This window comes from Symphalangus syndactylus, chromosome 14, assembly GCF_028878055.3.
Source record: "Symphalangus syndactylus isolate Jambi chromosome 14, NHGRI_mSymSyn1-v2.1_pri, whole genome shotgun sequence".
In the NCBI taxonomy this organism is placed as follows: domain Eukaryota; kingdom Metazoa; phylum Chordata; class Mammalia; order Primates; family Hylobatidae; genus Symphalangus; species Symphalangus syndactylus.
In genome coordinates this window covers 43,045,826-43,064,144 of record NC_072436.2, presented here as the reverse complement: position 1 = coordinate 43,064,144, position 18,319 = coordinate 43,045,826, and the positions used below count along the sequence as shown (strand labels likewise).

General features: G+C 43.8%; 1 pseudogene; it reads right to left on the bottom strand.

Moving 5' to 3' along the window:
• Positions 1-11,014: 11,014 nt before the first annotated feature.
• LOC129463205 (large ribosomal subunit protein uL16-like) lies at positions 11,015-11,788 on the bottom strand (annotated as a pseudogene).
• Positions 11,789-18,319: the final 6,531 nt, after the last annotated feature.

Sequence of the window (18,319 nt, the reverse complement as noted above, 5' to 3'; positions counted from 1 at the left end):
ATCCTCTCACACCAGTCTTATTCAATATTGTACTAGAAGTTCGAGATGTTGAAATAAGGCAAAAAATAAATAAATAAACGGCATACAGATTGGAAAGAAAGATCTAAAACTGTCCCTCTTCACAGATAAAATTACTGTCTATGTGTAAAATCTCAAAGAATTTACAATTAATCTCCTAGAATAGGTAAGTTTAGCAATGTCACAGGATACAAGGTTGTATTTCTCTATACCAGCAACGTACAACTTAAAGCTGAAATCTAAAAAAAAAAATAGCATTTACATTAGCTTTATAAAAACAGAAGTTATAACTTAACAAAACATGTACAGGATGTATACGCCCAAAACCACAAAATATTGATGCAACTGAAGAAGATGTAAATAAATGGAGAGACATACCATTCCCACGAATTGGAAGACACGGTAAAGATGACAATTCTCCCCATATTGATCTACAGATCAAACGCATTTCCAATCAAGTTCTTAGCAGATTTTTTCATAGATATATATAATTAAATTAGAGAATGTAGGTGGAAAATCAAAGGAACTAGAATGTGATAACAATTTTGACAAAGAAGTATAAACTTGGAGGAATCACACTACCATCTTTAAACCTTATTATAAAGCTATAGTAGGCTGGGCGCAGTGGCTCACACCTGTAATCCCAGAACTTTGGGAGGCCAAGGTGGGTGGATCATTTGAGGTCAGAAGTTTGAGACCAGCCTGGTCAACATGGTGAAATCCTGTCTCTACCAAAAAATACAAAAATTAGATGGGTGTGGTGGCGCCTACCTGCAGTCCCAGCTACTCAGTGGGAAAACTGCTCGAACCTGGGAGGCAGAGGCTGCAGTGATCCTAGATCGCACCACTGCACTTTAGCCTGGGCAACAGAATGAGGCCCTGTCTCCAAAAGAAAAAAGCTATTGTAATCAAGAAAGCAAGATATGTGCAAAGAGATGGTTACATAAATCAATGAAAAAAAATAGTCCAGATATAAATCCACACTAATATGGGCATTTGATATTTACAAAGATGCTATAGCAATCTTTGTAAATTGATTTTACAAATCAACTTACAAACATATGAGAAAATATGTAAACATATGAGTGTAAAACATATGAGAAAATCTTACTGACCTGGGGTTAGGCAAAGAGTTCTTAGACATGACACCAAAACGATGAGTTATAATAGAAAATAATGGCTAAGTTGAGCTTTATTAAAATTAAAGGGCCGGGGCCGGGCGCGGTGGCTCACGCTTGTAATCCCAGCACTTTGGGAGGCCGAGGCGGGCGGATCACGAGGTCAGGAGATCAAGACCACCACGGTGAAACCCCGTCTCTACTAAAAATACAAAAAATTAGCTGGGCGTGGTAGCGGGCGCCTGTAGTCCCAGCTACTCGGAGAGGCTGAGGCAGGAGAATGGCGTGAACCCGGGAGGTGGAGCTTGCAGTGAGCCGAGATCGCGACACTGCACTCCAGCCTGGGAGACTAAGCGAGACTCCGTCTCAAAAAAAAAAAAAAAAAAAAAAAAAATTAAAGGCCGGGTGCGGTGGCTCACGCCTGTAATCCCATCACTCTGGGAGGCCAAGGTGGGCGGATCACGAGGTCAGGAGATCGAGACCATCCTGGCTAACACGGTGAAACCCTGTCTCTACTAAAAATACAAAAAAATTAGTCGGGCGCGGTGGCTCACGCCTGTAATCCCAGCACTTTGGGAGGCCAAGGTGGGCGGATCAGGAGGTCAGGAGATCAAGACCATCCTGGCTAACACGGTGAAACCCCGTCTCTACTAAAAATACAAAAAAATCAGTCAGGCGTGGTGGCGCGCTCCTGTAGTCCCAGCTACTCGGGTGGCTGAGGCAGGTGAATCGCTTGAACCCGGGCGGTGGAGGTTGCAGTGAGTCGCGATTGCACCACTGCACTCCAGCCTGGTGACAGAGCAAGACCCCGTCTCAAAACATAAAACAAAAAACAGGCAGCCAGCCCACCGACTATAGTTTGTTGACGCTTGTCCTAGAAAAATTAAAACTATGTCCATTGAAAAACCTTTATACAAACATTTACAGAAGCTCTATTCATAATCACCAAAAACTGGTAACAACGCAAATGTCCTACAAATGGTAAATGTACGAGTGGTATATCCATACTGTGGAATGTTATTCAGCAACAAAAACAAAAACTATTTCCACAAGCAGCAACTTTGGATGAATTTCCAGGGCATTATGCTGAGTGAAAGAAGCCTGTATCAAAAGCCTGTATATGTTATTACATAACATATAATTCCATTTATATGGTATATAGTGTGTAATCAGTGGTAAGGGGGTGAGTGGAAGGTATAACTATAAAGTAATAACATGAATGAGCTTTTAAAATTTGGAATTGTTATGTATCTTTACTGTGGTAGTGGTTACATGAATCTGGACATACGTGTCTTAAAATTTGTAGAACTGGCCGGGTAGGTGATTCACACATGTAATCCCAGAATTTTGGGAGGCCAAAGTGGGTGGATCACCTGAGGTCAGGAGTTTGAGACCAGCCTGGCCAACATGGCGAAACTCCGTCTCTACTAAAAATACAAAAATTAGCTGGGCGTGGTGGTGCATGCCTGCTATCCCAGTTACTCAGGAGGCTGAGGCAGGAGAATAGCTTGAACCCAGGAAGCGGAGGTTGCAGTGAGCTGAGATTGAACCACTGCACTCCAGCCTGGGCGACACAGCGAGACTCCATCTCAAAAACAAAAAAAAAAACAAAAATTGTAGAACTATACATGCCCTGGCCAGGTGTGGTGGCTCACACCTGTTATCCCAGCACTTTGGGAAGCCAAGGCAGGTGGATCACAAGGCCAAGAGATCGAGACCATCCTGGCCAACATGGTGAAACCCTGTCTTTACTAAAAATACAAAAATTAGCTGGGCATGGTGGTGCATGCCTGTAATCTCAGCTACTCAGGAGGCTGAGGCAGGAGAATCGCTTGAACCTGGGAGGCAGTGGTTGCAGTGAGCCGGGATTATGCCACTGCACTCCAGCCTGGCAACAGAGTGAGACTCTGTCTCAAAAAAAAAAAAAAAAAAAAAAAAGAACTATACACCCCTCAAATGGGCAACTTTACTATATGATTATATACTGAAAATACCTGTATCAATTATATTTTTTAAAAAAAGTAATCACCACTTTGTGCACCTGTTTCCTTACCACCTAGTTCCTCCTTTTCCATGGGCAGGTGGGTTTTGGTCTGTACCACTTTTTTCAAAAGTGAGCTTTTAGAGGAGGAGGCAGAGCAGATGTCTGAATAGAACCCTCCAGCAAGCATCACCCCAACCCTGTGCCCTGCAGGAACACCAAATGGAACAACTATCTACACAAGAAAGCACCTTCGTAAGACACAAAGATCAAATGAGTGATCACAGTACCTGGTTTTTAATATCATATCAAGGAAAGAGGCACTGAAGAGGGAAGGAAAGACAGTCTTGAACTGCTTATGCCACCTTTCCCCCATCTCCCCAGTAGTAGCAGCAGCCTCATGGTAAGAGAGAATCTGTGTGATTTGGGGAGGGAGAGTGCAGTGATTGTGAGACTTTGCCTTGGAACTCAGTGCTTCCCTGTAACATCGGAAAGCAACACAGGGCAGAATTCAGCAGGTACTCTTGGCGGGAGCATTTAGACCAGCCCTAGCCAGAAGGGAATTATCCATCCTAGTTGTCAGAACCTGAACTCCAGCAAGCCTTGCCACCATGGGTCAAAGTGCCCTGGTGTCCTAGGGCACTAAACTTAAAAGGCAGTCCAGGCCACAAGGACTACAATTTCTCAGCAATTTTGGTGCTGTGCTTTGTTGGGCTCAGAGCCAGTGAACTTCGGGTGCACATAACCTAATGAGACGCCAGATGGGGTGGCTGAGAGCCCGGCACCCCAGGTAGTACAGCTGAGGTAGCGTAGCTGTGGGAGAGACTCTTTCCTTTATTTATTTATTTATTTATTTATTTGAGACAGGGTCTTGGTCTGTCACCCAAACTGGAATGCAGTCAGTGATGCAGTCATGGCTCCCTGCAGCCTCGACCTCCCAGGCTCAAGTGATCCTCTCACCTCAGCCTCCCAAGTAGCTGGGACTACAGACATGTCCCACCATGCCTGGCTAATTTATTTTTCTCTGTAGAGACAGGGGTCTCACTATGTTGCCCAGGCTGCTCTCAAACTCCTGGGATAAAGCAATCCTCCAGCCTTGGTGGCCCCAAATGCTGGGATTACAAATATGGGCCACCATGGCTGGCCAAGACTTTTTTCTTCTGTGGGAAGAGAGGAGAGGAGAGAGTAAAGAGGACTGTATCTTGCAACTTGGATACCAGCTCAGCCACAGTAAAATAGGGCACCAGGCAGAGTCCTGAGTCTCCCATTTAGGCCCTAGCTCCCAGATGACATTTCTGGACACACTCTGGGCTGGAAGGGAACCCACTGCCTTGAAGAGAAGAACTGAGTCCTGGCAGAATTCATCACCTGCTGACTAAAGAACACATGGGCCTTGAATAAACATCAGTGGTTGCCGGGCCATACCCACTGTGGGCCTTGGGTGAGACCCAGTGCCATGCTGGCCTCAGGTGTGACCCAGTGCATTCCCAGCTGTGGTGGCCATGGGAAGAGGCTCCTTCTGCTTGATGAAAGGAGAGGGAAGAGTAAAGGGGACTTTGTCTTGCAGCTTGGGTACCAGCTTGGCCACAGTGAGATTGAGCACCAGGTGGGCTCCTGGGGTCCCTGATTCCAGGTCTTGGCTCCTGTATGGCATTTTTGGACTTGTTCTAGGCGAGAGGGAGCCCTTTGTCCTCAAAGAAGAGACCCAGCCTGGCAGCAGTCACCAGAAGCTGGCTGAAGAGCTCTTAGGGCTTGAGTGAACACTGGCGGTAGCCAAGTAGTATTGACTGTGGGCCTGGGGTGGTGGTGGCCACAGGGAGAGTTTCCTCCCGCTTGAGGAAAGGAGAGAGAAGAGTGGAAGGACTTTGTCTTGTGGCACGGGCGCCAGGTCAGCAGCAGTAGAATAGAGCACCAGATAGATTCCTAAGTTTTCCAACCCCAGGCCCTGACTCCCAGATGGGATGATATCTCTGGATATACTTGGAAACAGGGGGAATGAACTTCCCTGAAAGGAAGACTGTAAGCTTGGCTGGATTCATGACCTGCTGACAATAGAGCCTGTGGGCTGTGAGGAAACAACAACGGTAAACAGACAGCAGTTCCCACAGGCCTTGGGTGAGACCCAGTGTTGTGCTAGCTTTGGGTCTGACCCAGTGCAGTCCCAGTGGTGGTGGCCACAGGGGTTCATGTGTCACCCCTCCCCAAGGTCTAGTCAGCTCAGCATGGAGAGAGAGAAAGACTCTATTTGGGAGAAGGCAAGGAAAGAGAACAAGAGTCTCTGCCAGGTAATCTAGGGAATTCTCCCAGATCTTACCTAAGACCACTGGGGTAGTACCTCTACAAATCTGCAAGAGTCACAGCATTATTGGGCTTGGGGTGCACCCTAATGCAGATACAGCTGCAGTCATCAAAATCTTAGATCACAACACTCAATTCCCTTTGAATACTTGGAAAGCCTTCCCAAGAAGAACAGGAACAAATAAGCCAGACTGCAAAAATTGTAACAAATATCTAACCAGGCCGGGCATGGTGGCTCATGCCTGTAATCCCAGGATTTTGTGAGGCCAAGGTGGGTGGATTGCTTGAGCTCAGGAGTTCAAGACCAGCATGGGAAACAAGTGAAACCCCATCTCTACCAAAAATGCAAAAATTAGCCGGGTGTGGTGGCACATGCCTGTGGTCCTAGCTACTTGGGAGGCTCAGGTGGGAGGATTGCTGGAGCCCAGCAAGTCAAGGGTGCATTGAGCTGCAATGTCATCACTGCACACCAGCCTAGGTGACCGTGAGACCCTGTCTCAAAAAAAATTAATTAAAAAATAATTAAAAAATGAATATCTAAACTTTCAATGCTCAAACACTGATGATCATCCACAAACATTAAGACCATCCGGGAAAATGTGACCTTACCAAATTAAATAAGGTACCAGTGGCCAATCCCAGACTGACAGAGATATGTGATCTTTCAGACACAATTCAAAATAGCTGTTTTGAGGAAGCTCAATGAAATTCTAGATCACACAGAGAAGGAATTCAGAATCCTATCAGATGAATTTAACAAAGAGACCGAAATAATTAAAGAGAATCAAACAGAAATTCTGGAGCTGAAAAATTTAACTGACATCCTGAAGAATGCATCAGAGTTTCTCAACAGCAGAATTGATCAAGTAGAAGAAAGAATTAGTGAGTCTGAAGACAAGCTATTTGAAAATATACAATCAGAAGAGACAAAAGAAAAAAAAGGGTGAAGCATGCCTACAAGATTTAGAAAATAGTCTCAGAAGGGCAAACCTAAAAGTTACAGGCCTTAAAGAGGAGATAAAAAGAGAGATCATGGTAGAAAGTGCACTCAAAGGGGTAATAACACAGAATTCCCTTTTTATTTTTATTTTTGAGATGGAGTTTCACTCTTGTTGCCTAGGCTGGAGTGCAATGGCACAATCTCTGCTCACCGCAACCTCTGCCTCCTGGGTTCAAGCAATTCTCCTGCCTCAGCCTCCCAAGTAGCTGGGATTACAGGCATGCACCACCATGCTGGGCTAATTTTGTATTTTTAGTAGAGATGGGGTTTCTCCATGTTGGTCAGGCTGGTCTCAAACTCTCGACCTCAGGTGATCCACATGCCTCAGCCTCCTAAAGTGCTGGGATTACAGGTGTGAGCCACCACGCCCAGCCAATAACAGAACTTTCTTAACCTAGAGAAATATATCAATATTCAAGTACAAGAAGGTTATAGAACACCAGGTAGATTTAACCAAAATAAGACTGCCTCAAGACATTTAATAATTAAACTCCTAAAGGTCAAGGATAAAGAAGAAATACTAAAAATGGCAAGAAAAAAGAAACAAATAACATACAAAGGAGCTCCAATACGTCTGGCAGCAGACTTCTCAGCGGAAACCTTGCAGGCCAGGAGAGAGTGACATGACATATTTAAAGAGCTGAAAAGCAACAACAGCAACAACTACCACAACAAACCCACTTTTATCATAGAATAGTATATCCAGTGAAAAAATCCTTCAAACATGAAGGAGAAATAAAGACTTTCTCAAACAAACAAAAGCTGAGGAACTTCATCAACAATAGCCCTGTCCTACAAGAAATGCTAAAGGGAGTTCTTCAATCTGAAAGAAAAGGACATTAATGAGCAATAAGAAATCATCTGAAGGTTAAAAAAAAGCATCTCATTGGTAATAGTAAGTACACACATAAACATAGAATATAACACTGTAATTGTGTGTAAACTACTCATACCTTGAGTAGAAAGACTAAAAGATGAGGGCAGGGCGCAGTGGCTCACGCTTATAATCCCAGCACTTTGGGAGGCCGAGGCGGGTGGATCACGGTGTCAGGAGTTCGAGACCAGCCTGGCCGACATGGTGAAATCCCATCTCTATTAAAAATACAAAAATTAGCTGGGTGTGGAGGCACACACCTGTAATCCCAGTTACTTGGGAGGCTGAGGCAAGAGAATCGCTTGAACCCAGGAGGTGGAGGTTGCAGTGAGCCAAGATCACGCCATTGCACTCCAGCCTGGGTGACAGGGCAAGACTCCATCTCAAAAAAACAAACAAAAAAAAAAGACTAAAAGATGAACCTATCAAAAAATAACAAGTTTTTCAAGACATAGACAATATAATAAGATATAAAAAGAAAAAACAAAATGTTAAACAGTGGGGAGATGAAGGTAAAGTGTAGAATTTTTATTAGTTTTCTCTTTGCTTATTTGTTTTTACAGTGTTATGTTTTCATCAGTTTAAAATAATAAATAAGATGATATTTGCAAGCCTTGTGATAATTCAAATAAAAAAACCTAAAACAGATACAAAAAAAATAAAAAGCAAGAAATTAAAACATACCACCAGAGAAAGTCACCTTCACAAGAAGGAAGGAAGGAAGGAAGGAAGGGAGGGAGGGAGGGAGGGAGGGAGGGAGGGAGGGAGGGACGGAGGAGAGGAGAGGGGAGGGGAGGGGAGGGAGGGATGGAGGGAGGGAGGGAGGGAGGGAGGAAGGAAGGAAGGTAGGTAGGTAGGTAGGTAGGTAGGTAGGAAGGACTACAAAACTACCAGGAAACAAGTATCAAAATTGAAGTAGTTAAGTGCTTACTTTTCAGTAATAATATTGAATATAAATGGACTAAACTCTCCAATCAAAAGACACAGTGGCAGAATAGATTAAAAAAAAAAAGACACAACAACCTGTTGCCTACAAGAAACACACTTCACCTATAAAGACATACATAGATTGAAAATAAAGGGATTAGGAAAGGATATTTTATGCAAATGGAAGCCAAAAAAGAGCCAAAGTAACTATACTACATCATACCAAATAGATTTCAAGACAAAAACTATAAAAAATACAAAGAACATCATTATATAATGAAAAAGGGTCCATTCATCAAGAGACTATAACAATTACAAATATATATGCATCCAATACTACAGCACCCAGATATATAAAGCAAGGAGGGAGGGGAGGGGAGGAGAGGGGAGGGGAGGGGAGGAGAGGGGAGGGGAGGGGAGGGGAGGGGAGGGGAGGGGAGGGGAGGGGAGGGGAGGGAAGGGAACGGAAGGGAATCTACAGGCCAATATTCTTGATAAACGTTGATGCAAAAATCCTCAACAACCTACGAGCAAGCCAAATTCACCAATACATTAAAATAGATCATTTATCATGACCAAGTGGGATTTATCCCAGGGATACAAGAATGGCTCAGTGTATGCAAAGCAATCAATGTAATACATCATATCAACAAAATAAAGGACAGAAATGATATGACTACTTCACTAGATGCTGAAAAAACATTTGATAATATTCAACATCTTGGCCAGGCACAGTGACTGTCTTATGCCTGTAATCCCAGCACGTTGGGGGGCCAAGGTGAGAGAATCAGTTGAGGCCAACAGTTTGAAACCAGTCTGGCCAATATAGCAAGACTCCACCTCCACTAAAAATAAAAAATTAATCAAGTGTGGTGGCATGCCCTGTAGTCCCAGCTACTCAGGAGGCTGAGATGGGAAAAATCAATGTATTTTGTGATAAAAAAAAAAAAAACTCTCAAAAAACTGCATATAGACAGAACACACTTCAACATAATAAAAACCATATATAACAGACCCACAGCTAGTATCATACTCAATGGAGAAAAACTGAAAGCCTTTACTCTAAGACCTGGAACAAGAGAAGCATGCCCACTTTCACCGCTGTTATTCAACAAGTACTGGAAGTCCTAGCTAGAGAAATTAGAGAAGAGAAAGAAATCAGAGAAGAGAAAGAAACAAAGGGCATTCAAATTGGAAAGAAAGTCAAATTATTCTTGTTTGCAGATGATATGATCTTATATTTGAAAAATCTAATGACCTGCTCCCCCCAAAAAAACTACTAGAACTGAAAAACAAATTCAGTAAAATTGGAGGATACAAAATAAACATGTAAAAATCAGTAGCATTTCTATATGCCAACAGCAAAAAATCTGAAAAATCAAGAAAGTAATCCTATTTAAATAGCTGCAAATAAAATAAAATACCTAGGAATTAACTTGACCAAAAAGGTGAAAGACCTCTATAATGAAAACAATAAAATACTGATGAAAGAAATTGAAGAGGACACCAATAAATAGAAGAATATTCCATGTTCATGGATTGGAAGAATCAATATTTTTTAAATGTCCATACTACCCAAAGCAATCTACAGATTCAATACAATGCCTATTAAATACCAACGACATTCTTCACAGAAATAGAAAAAATAATCCTAAAATTTATATGAAGCCACAAAAGACCCAGAATAGCCAAAGCTATCATGAGCAAAAAGAACAAAACTGGAGGAATCACCTTACCTGACTTCAAATTATACAACAGAGCTATAGTAATCGAACAGCATGGTACTGGCATAAAAACAGATGCATAGACCACTAGAACAGAATAGAGAACCCAGAAACAAATCCACACAGTACAGTGGACTCATTATAACAATGGTGTCAAGAACATACATTGGGGAAAGGATGGTCTCTTCAATAAAAGGTGCTGGGAAAACTGGATATCCATATGCAAAAGAATGAAATTAGACTTCTCTCTAACCATATACAAAAATCAAATCAAATCAAATCAAAATGGATCAAACACTTAAAATTAAGACCTCAAACTATGAAATTACTACAAGAAAATATTGAGAGAACTCTTCAGGACATTGGTCTGGGCAAAGATTTCCTGAGTAATACCTCAAAAGCACAGGCAAGCAAAGCAAAAATGGACAAATGGGATCCCATTAAGTTAAAAACCTCCTGCACCCCAAAGGAAAAAAATCAACAAAGTGAAGGGACAGCCTACAGAAGGGGAGAAATTATCTGCAAACTATCTATCTGACAAGGGATTAATAACCAAAACATAGGGCAGGCGCGGTAGCTCATGCCTGTAATCCCAGCACTTTAGGAGGCTGAGGTGGGTGGATCGCCTGAGGTCAGGAGTTTGAGACCAGCCTGGCCACCATGGTGAAACTCCGTCTCTACTAAAAATACAAAAATTAGCCAGGCATGGTGGTGTGTGCCTGCTGTCACCCAAGCTGCAGTGCAGTGGCATGATCTAAGCTCACTGCAACCTCTGCCTCCCAGGTTCATGCGATTTTCCTGCCTCACCCTCCTGAGTAGCTGAGATTACAGGTGAATGCCACCATGCCCGACTAATTTTTGTATTTTCAGTAGAGACAGGGTTTCACCATGTTGGTCAGGCTGGTCTTCAACTCCTGACCTCAGGTGATCCGCCTGCCTCAGCCTCCCAAAGTGCTGGGATTACAAGCATGAGCCACCTGCCTGGCCTATTCATGAATGTTTTAAATGCCACCTAGAATGGTGAATCTTTTCCAGATTTACTTTGATCAGATCCATCAGAGGAATCACTATCTATGGCAGCTGTAACATTACTAAATGCATTTAAAAAATTTTTTTTAAGGTAGACAAGAAGTAGAATTTATTGGTGAGTATTAAGAGGGGGCAGCACAGTGGAAGCCCTCACGAGTGCAGGGCCTGCCACTTGCCCAGAGGACCACGACTAGGGATGTACTTGACCCCACAGCCATCTGGGATGAGCTGCTTCTCAGCCACCATGTCTTCAAATTCATCCGCATTGAACTTGATGAAGCCCCCACTTCTTTGAGATGTGGATCTTCTGTCCGCCAGGGAACTTGAACTTGGCCCTGTGCAGGGCCTCAATCGCATGCTCCTTGTTCTGCAGCTTGGTGTGGATGGATATGATAACTTGGCCAATGTGAACCCTGGCCACAGTGCCCTGGGGCTTCCCAAAGGCACTTCGCATACCTGGAGCCTGTCAGCCCCAGCACAGGACAACATCTTGTTGATGAAGATGATGTGGAAGGGGTGGAGCTGCACTCGGATATGAAAGCCGTCTTTGCCACAACTTTTTACCATGTACTTATTGGCACAAATTCAGGCAGCCTCCAGGGCTTCAGAGGAGAGCTGCCCATATTCACCTGACACCATGTGGCCACAGAGTGGAAACTCATCCACTTTTGCCTTCTTCCACCCCAGGTTAAAGATGAGAATGATGGTATCAGGGACACCTCAGCAGAACTGAGGCTTTGGGTACAGCTTGTTCTTACAATACCAGTAACAACGGATGGGGCAGCGGCCCATGGCGATACCAGGATCTTCAGCAGCGCGCTTAAGAGAAAGAGCAATGCATTTCTTAAAACTTAAACTGGAGGTCAGGAGTTTGAGACCAGCCTGGCCAAGACGGTGAAACCCCATCTCTACTAAAAAAAAAATACAAAAATTAGCTGGGCGTGGTGGCGAGCGCCTGTAATCCCAGCTACTCGGGAGGCTGAGGCAGGAGAATCACTTGAACCTGGAAGGCGGAGGTTGCAGTGAGCCAAAATTGCACCACTGCATTCCAGCTGGTCGACAAGAGCGAAACTCCATCTCAAAAAAAAAAGCTTAAAAGTCAAGATTGCTCCACGATTCATGGGCTGCAGAATGGACATTGTGTTAGCTGGCAGGAAAACATTAATCTACTTGTACATCTTTATCAGAGCTCTTGAGTGACTAGGTGCATTGTCAATGAGCAGCAGAATTTGAAAGGAATCATTTTTCTGGACAAATGGCCTAGCTTTTGGCTTATCTTGGCTTTTGATATGCCTTCGTCACTAAGCTTAATCATTTCCAGCTTTGATTTAAAGTGAGAGACATGCAACTCTTCCTTTCATGTGAACACTTAGAAGCCCTTGTAGCGTTATTAAGGGGCCTAATTTCAGTATTGTTGTGTCTAGGTCAACAGGGAACTCCGAGAAGAGGGAGAGAGACTGGGAATGGTGGGTCAGTGAAGCAGTCAGATAGAACACACACATTCATCAATTAAGTTTGCTGTCTTGTATGAGCATGGCTTGTGGTACCCCAAAACAATTACGATAAGTAACATCAAAGATCACTGATCACAGATCAATATGACAGATATTATAATAATGAAAAAATTTGAAATACTGTGAGAATTACCAAAATGTGATACAGAGACATGAAGTGAGTACATGCTGTTGGAAAAATGGTGCTGAGGCTAGCGCGGTGGCTCACGCCTGTTATCCCAGCACTTTGGGAGGCTGAGGTGGGCAGATCATTTGAGGTCAGGAGTTCGAGACCAGCCTGGCTAACATGGTGAAACACCATTTCTACTAAAAATACAAAAAAATTTAACTGGGCATGCTGGCACACACCTGTAATCCCAGCTACTAGGGAGGCTAAGGCAGGAGAATCACTTGAACCTGGGAGACAGAGTGTTCCCCAACCAAACTGAGGGTCAGGCTGCTATTTCTCATGGCCCAATAACGAGATGCAGATGAACTCAGGAGGAAGAGAGTTTTTATTTCTGCAACCAGTTACAGCAAGAAGGCCTGGAAATTATCGCCAGACCAACTCAAAATTACAAAGTTTTCCAGAGCTTATATACCTTCTAAGTTATATGTCTACGTGTAAGTGTGCATTCATCTAAAGACGTAAGTGATTAACTTCTTTTAATCTATAACTAAGTTCTGAGTCCTGAAGACCTTCCTCTGGAGCCTCAGTAAATTTACTTAATCTAATTGGTCTAGATGTTGGGGTGATTTTTCTTTTTCTTTTTTTTTTTGAGACGGAGTCTCACTCTGTCCCCCAGGCTGGAGTGCAGTGGCACAATATCAGCTCACTGCAAGCTGCCCCTCGGTGCTGGGGTGATTACCCTTATCTTGCCTCCCGCTAAATCACGGAGGTTTGGGGAATTCTTTCAGACCCCCAATAAAACTTGTCTGTGGAGACCTGGGGAGTTTCTTCAGACCCACAATAAAACTGGTTTAATCCTAAGTGGGTCCTGTTGAGAACTCCTTCGTTATGGGCTGGGTACGGTGGCTCATGCCTGTAATCCAAACACTTTGGGAAGCTGAGGTGGGTGGATCACGAGGTCAAGAGATCAAGACCAGCCTGGCCAACATGGTGAAAGCCCGTCTCTACTAAAAATACAAAAATTAGCCAGGCGTTGCCGGGTGCAGTGGCTCATGCCTGTAATCCCAGCACTTTGGGAGGCCGAGGTGGGCGGATCATGAGGTCCGGAGATCGAGACCATCCTGGTTAACATGATGAAACCTCGTCTCTACTAAAAATACAAAAAAATTAGCCGGGCGTGATGGTGGGCACCTGTAACCCCAGCTACTTGGGAGGCTGAGGCAGGAGAATGGCGTGAACCCAGGAGGCGGAGCTTGCAGTGAGCCGAGATCACGCCACGGCACTCCAGCCTGGATGACAGAGCGAGACTCCATCTCAAAAAAAAAAAAAAAAAAAAAAAAAAAAAAATTAGCCAGGCGTGGTGATACATGCCTGTAATCCCAGCTACTCAGGAGGTTGAGGCAGGAGAATCACCTGAACCTGGGAGGCAGAGGTTGCAGTGAGCCAAGATCTTGCCGCTGCACTCTAGCCTGGGTGACAAAGCAAGACTCCATCTCAAAAAAAAAAAAAAAAAAAAGAATTCCTTCATTATTTTGTCATGCTTTAAGGCCAAGGATAGGCCTAGGCAAAAGTTTTGACGGCCTTTTGTTACATCCCAGCCTTTGTATAAGGGCACTGGCTTTCAGTATTTAACTTCATTAAGTCATTACTGAAACAGTTGTTATGGAAGTCTGCATTACTGAGACCTGGCCCTCCACAGGAGGTTGCAGTGAGCTGAGATCATGCCACTGTATTCCAGCCTGGGCGGCAGAGTGAGACTCTGTCTCAAAAAAGAAAAATGATGCAGAAAGATTTGTTTGACACAGGGTGGGCACAAACTTTCAATTTGTAAAAAACATAGTATCTGTGAAGTACAATAAAATGTAGTGTAATAAAATGAGGTATGCTTGGATAGCAAAACATCATGTTGTACCTAGTAAATGTGTACAATTTTTATTTGTGAATTATACCTCAATAAAGCTGGAGAAATGAACTGTATTTGCAACATGGTAGGAATATATGACATTGGACATCAATGCAAGTGGAATTTTCAGTGCCTTGGTGAAAATGTTATACCACTGAACAAAAAAAAATGGAGTGTAAAATGAAGTAAAATGTGAAAATCCCTAATAAATGCAGAAATATGAACTGCTTATCCAAAAGAGAAAAGTCTTTTGAGTTCCTCAAGAAGATTCACTCTTTGGACGCTGGGCACGGTGGATGCCGGGCACCTGTATCCGAGCACTTTGGGAGGCTGAGGCAGATGGATCACTGGAGGCCAGGAGTTCAAGACCAGCCTGTCCAACATGGTGAAACCCCGTCTCTACTAAAAATACAACAATTAGCCGGGTATGGTGGCACGTACCTGTAATCCCAGCTACTCAGGAGGCTGAGGCACAAGAATTGCTTGAACCTGGGAGGCAGAGGTTGCAGTGAGCCGAGATTGTGCCACTGCAGTCCAGCCTGGACCACAGAGTGAAACTCCGTCTCAAAAAAAAGAAAAGAGAAAAAAAAAGAAGGTTCTCTCTTTGGGCACTCCTTTTCAATATATTCAACATAAATGGATTAATGATACCATTTTTACTAGGTGAGTGTGTTTGGGCAAGTTGCTTCAGTGCTCATTCTCTTGGTTTCCTTTTTTTTTTTTTTTTTTGAGACAGGGTCTTTCTCTGTCACCTAAGCTGGAGTGCAGTGGAGTGAACATAGCTCACTGCAGCCTCCAACGCCTAGCCTCAAGAGATCCTCCTGCTTCAGTCTCCCAAATAGCTGCGACTACTGGCATGCATCACCATGTCTGGCTAGTTTTTAATTTCTTTTTTTTTGTAAGCACAGGGTGTTGCTATGTTGCCCAGGCTGGTCTTGAACTACTGGGCTCAAGTGATCCTCCCACCTCAGCCTCCCAAAGGTTTGGATTACAGGCATGAGCCATGGTGCCTGGCTGCCTTTTGGTTTCCTCATCTGTAAAAACTGAGGATAATAACAGTACCCTTACAAAGTTGGTGAAAGAATGAAATTAGTTAATACAAATGAAGTGCTAACAAAAAGAGCTTTGGAACACAGCAAGCACTTGTTAGCTATGGCTATTGTTATCAACACACTTTTCAAGGCAAACTCGTGCTTTCACCTACCACCTGAGATATATGACTTCTAAGTCCATCATATCTTCTCTTTTATTTTATTTTTAAATTAATTAAATATTATTATTATTTTTTTTTGAGACAGTCTGCTCTGTCGCCCAGGCTAGAGTGCACTGGCACGATCTCAGCTCACTGCAACCTCCACCTCCCAGATTCAAGCAATTCTGGTGCCTCAGCCATCCAAAGAAGCTGGGATTACAGGCATGCACCACCATACTCAGTTAATTTTTGCATTTTTAGTAGAGATGGGGTTTCACCATGTTGGCCAGGCTGGTCTTGAACTCCTGGCTTCAAGCAATCCGCCCATCTGGGCCTCCCAGTGTGCTGGGATTACAGGCGTGAGCCATCGCGCCTGGCCCTCTTTTCGTTTTAGAGATAGGAATCTCATTCTCTTCCAGAGGCTGGAGTGCAAAGGCATGAACATAATTCATTGCAGTCTCCAACTCCTGGGCTAAAGGGATGTTCCCCCTCTGCCTTTGGAGTAGCTGGGCCTCAGAACTGTGCCATGACTACTGACTTCCATCAGGATCTTTGTCCTACCATTTCATCTTCCTACTAGGCTATCCCCACATGGATATATAAATGGTACCTCAAGTGAAAGAAATCAACTACCTAAAATAGAATTTTCCACTCCAAACTAGATTTTCTTTACATGTCATTTCTGTTAATGTGGGTCACACACACTGGTAAGCTCAGAATCATCTTTTTCTTTTCTTTTATTCACATCCAAAATGGTTGAAATAAAACAAAACAAAATACTGTTTTTCCTTTTTTAGAAAGGCAATACTTGTTTATTATATCAAAATTTAGAAAATGTGGAAAAACAAAAAGGATAAAAAGTTATCCACAACCAAAATAGCCCAAATTTCCAGTTAAAAATGTCAACACATTTGATATTTGCCCATGTAATTAAGACTGTAATGTTTACACAAATGCGAGCTTTTAAAATCTAAAAGGTTCTCACTATTAAAAATGTTTTGTTAAATTTTGTTTTAAAAGTAAGATTTTAACATCCAAATTCCCAAAATAGACATTTTTGAAGATTTAGAAAATACAGATGGCTCAAAATCTTGACATTATTACTGTTAAATTTTCGTATGTTCTGCTATTCTGCTAGTGAAATATATATTGATTTGGGGGGGCTATTCCTTTTCCTTTTTTTTTTTTTGAGACAAGGGTCTCACTCTGGTGCCCAGGATGGAATGCAGTGGCGCTATCACAGTTCATTGTAACCTGGAACTCCTGGACTCGAGGGATCCTCCCGCCTCGACCTCCTAAAGGGCTGGGGCTACCGGCTTGAGCCACTGTGCCAGGCGAATGGCTATTCCTATATACACAGTTGACCCTTGAATAACATGGGTTTGAACTGCCTGGGTCCACTTATAAGCCGACAGAAAATACAGTATTCGAGAGGCCTGCATATAGAGAAGTCTGACTTTTCCTCTAAGCGTTCCATCCACAGGACTGACTGTGGGATTTGAGAATGCGCGGATTTCTTTCTCTTTTTTTTTTAGGAAGTCTCACTTTCGCCCAGGCTGGAGCGCAGTAGCACGATCTCAGCTCACTGCAACCCTCGCCTCCCAGTTTCAAGCGATTCTCGTGCCTCAGCCTCCCGAGTAGCTGGGATTACAGGCGCCCACCTCCACGCCCAGGTAATTTTTTGTATTTTTAGCAGAGATGGGCTTTCGCCATGTTGGCCAGGCTGGTCTCGAACTCCTGACCTTAGGTGATCCGCCCGCCTCGACCTCCCAAAGTTCTGGGATTACAGACGTGAGCCACCGCACCGGGCGGAATGCGTGGATTTTGGCATAAGCCGGTGGTTCTGGAACCAATCCCTGCCGAGAGATGACTATTTAAAAAATTGTAATTGTCCAAAACTTAATATTTGTGGCCTTTTTCATTATGCAGTTCTAAATCTTTTTTTTTTTTTTTTTTTTTTTTTTTTTTAATTCAGACGGAGTCTCTCTCTGTCGCCCAGGCGGCGCAATCTCGGCTCACTGCAACCTCCGCCTCCCGGGTTCAAGCGATTCTCCTGCCTCAGCCTCCCGAGTAGCTGGGACTACAGGCGCCCGCCACCACGCCCGGCTAATTTTTTGTATTTTTAGTAGAGACGGGGTTTCACTGTGTTAGCCAGGATGGTCTCGATCTCCTGACCTCGTGATCCGCCCGCCTCGGCCTCCCAAAATGCTGGGATTACAGGTGTGAGCCACCACGCCCGGCCCTCATTTCTTTTAATAGATATGAATTTAAAAATGTATGTATGCTTTGGTATTCACACATGTCCGATGCAACGTATTTAACCAGTCATCTCCAGAAACGTTGTTCTAATTTACACGTTCACCAAATTGGCCTGAGTGCTTTTATCTTCCAATGCATTGCGCACTTATAATCTAGAACAAGCGACCAAAACGCTTAAGAGCCCATCACGCAAACTGTTACCTGCTGGAAATCTACGCCTTACGCTGCGGATGCTGGCGGCCGAAATCTGATCCCGGCTTGCCAAAACACTCTCAGAGCCCAGGGCGCTGCCAAGAGCCTGGCCGAGTGCAGCTCGAGCGCCGACGTCGCCAACGTGGCGCACAGTGCTGACGCAGTACGCAAGTTCGCCGAA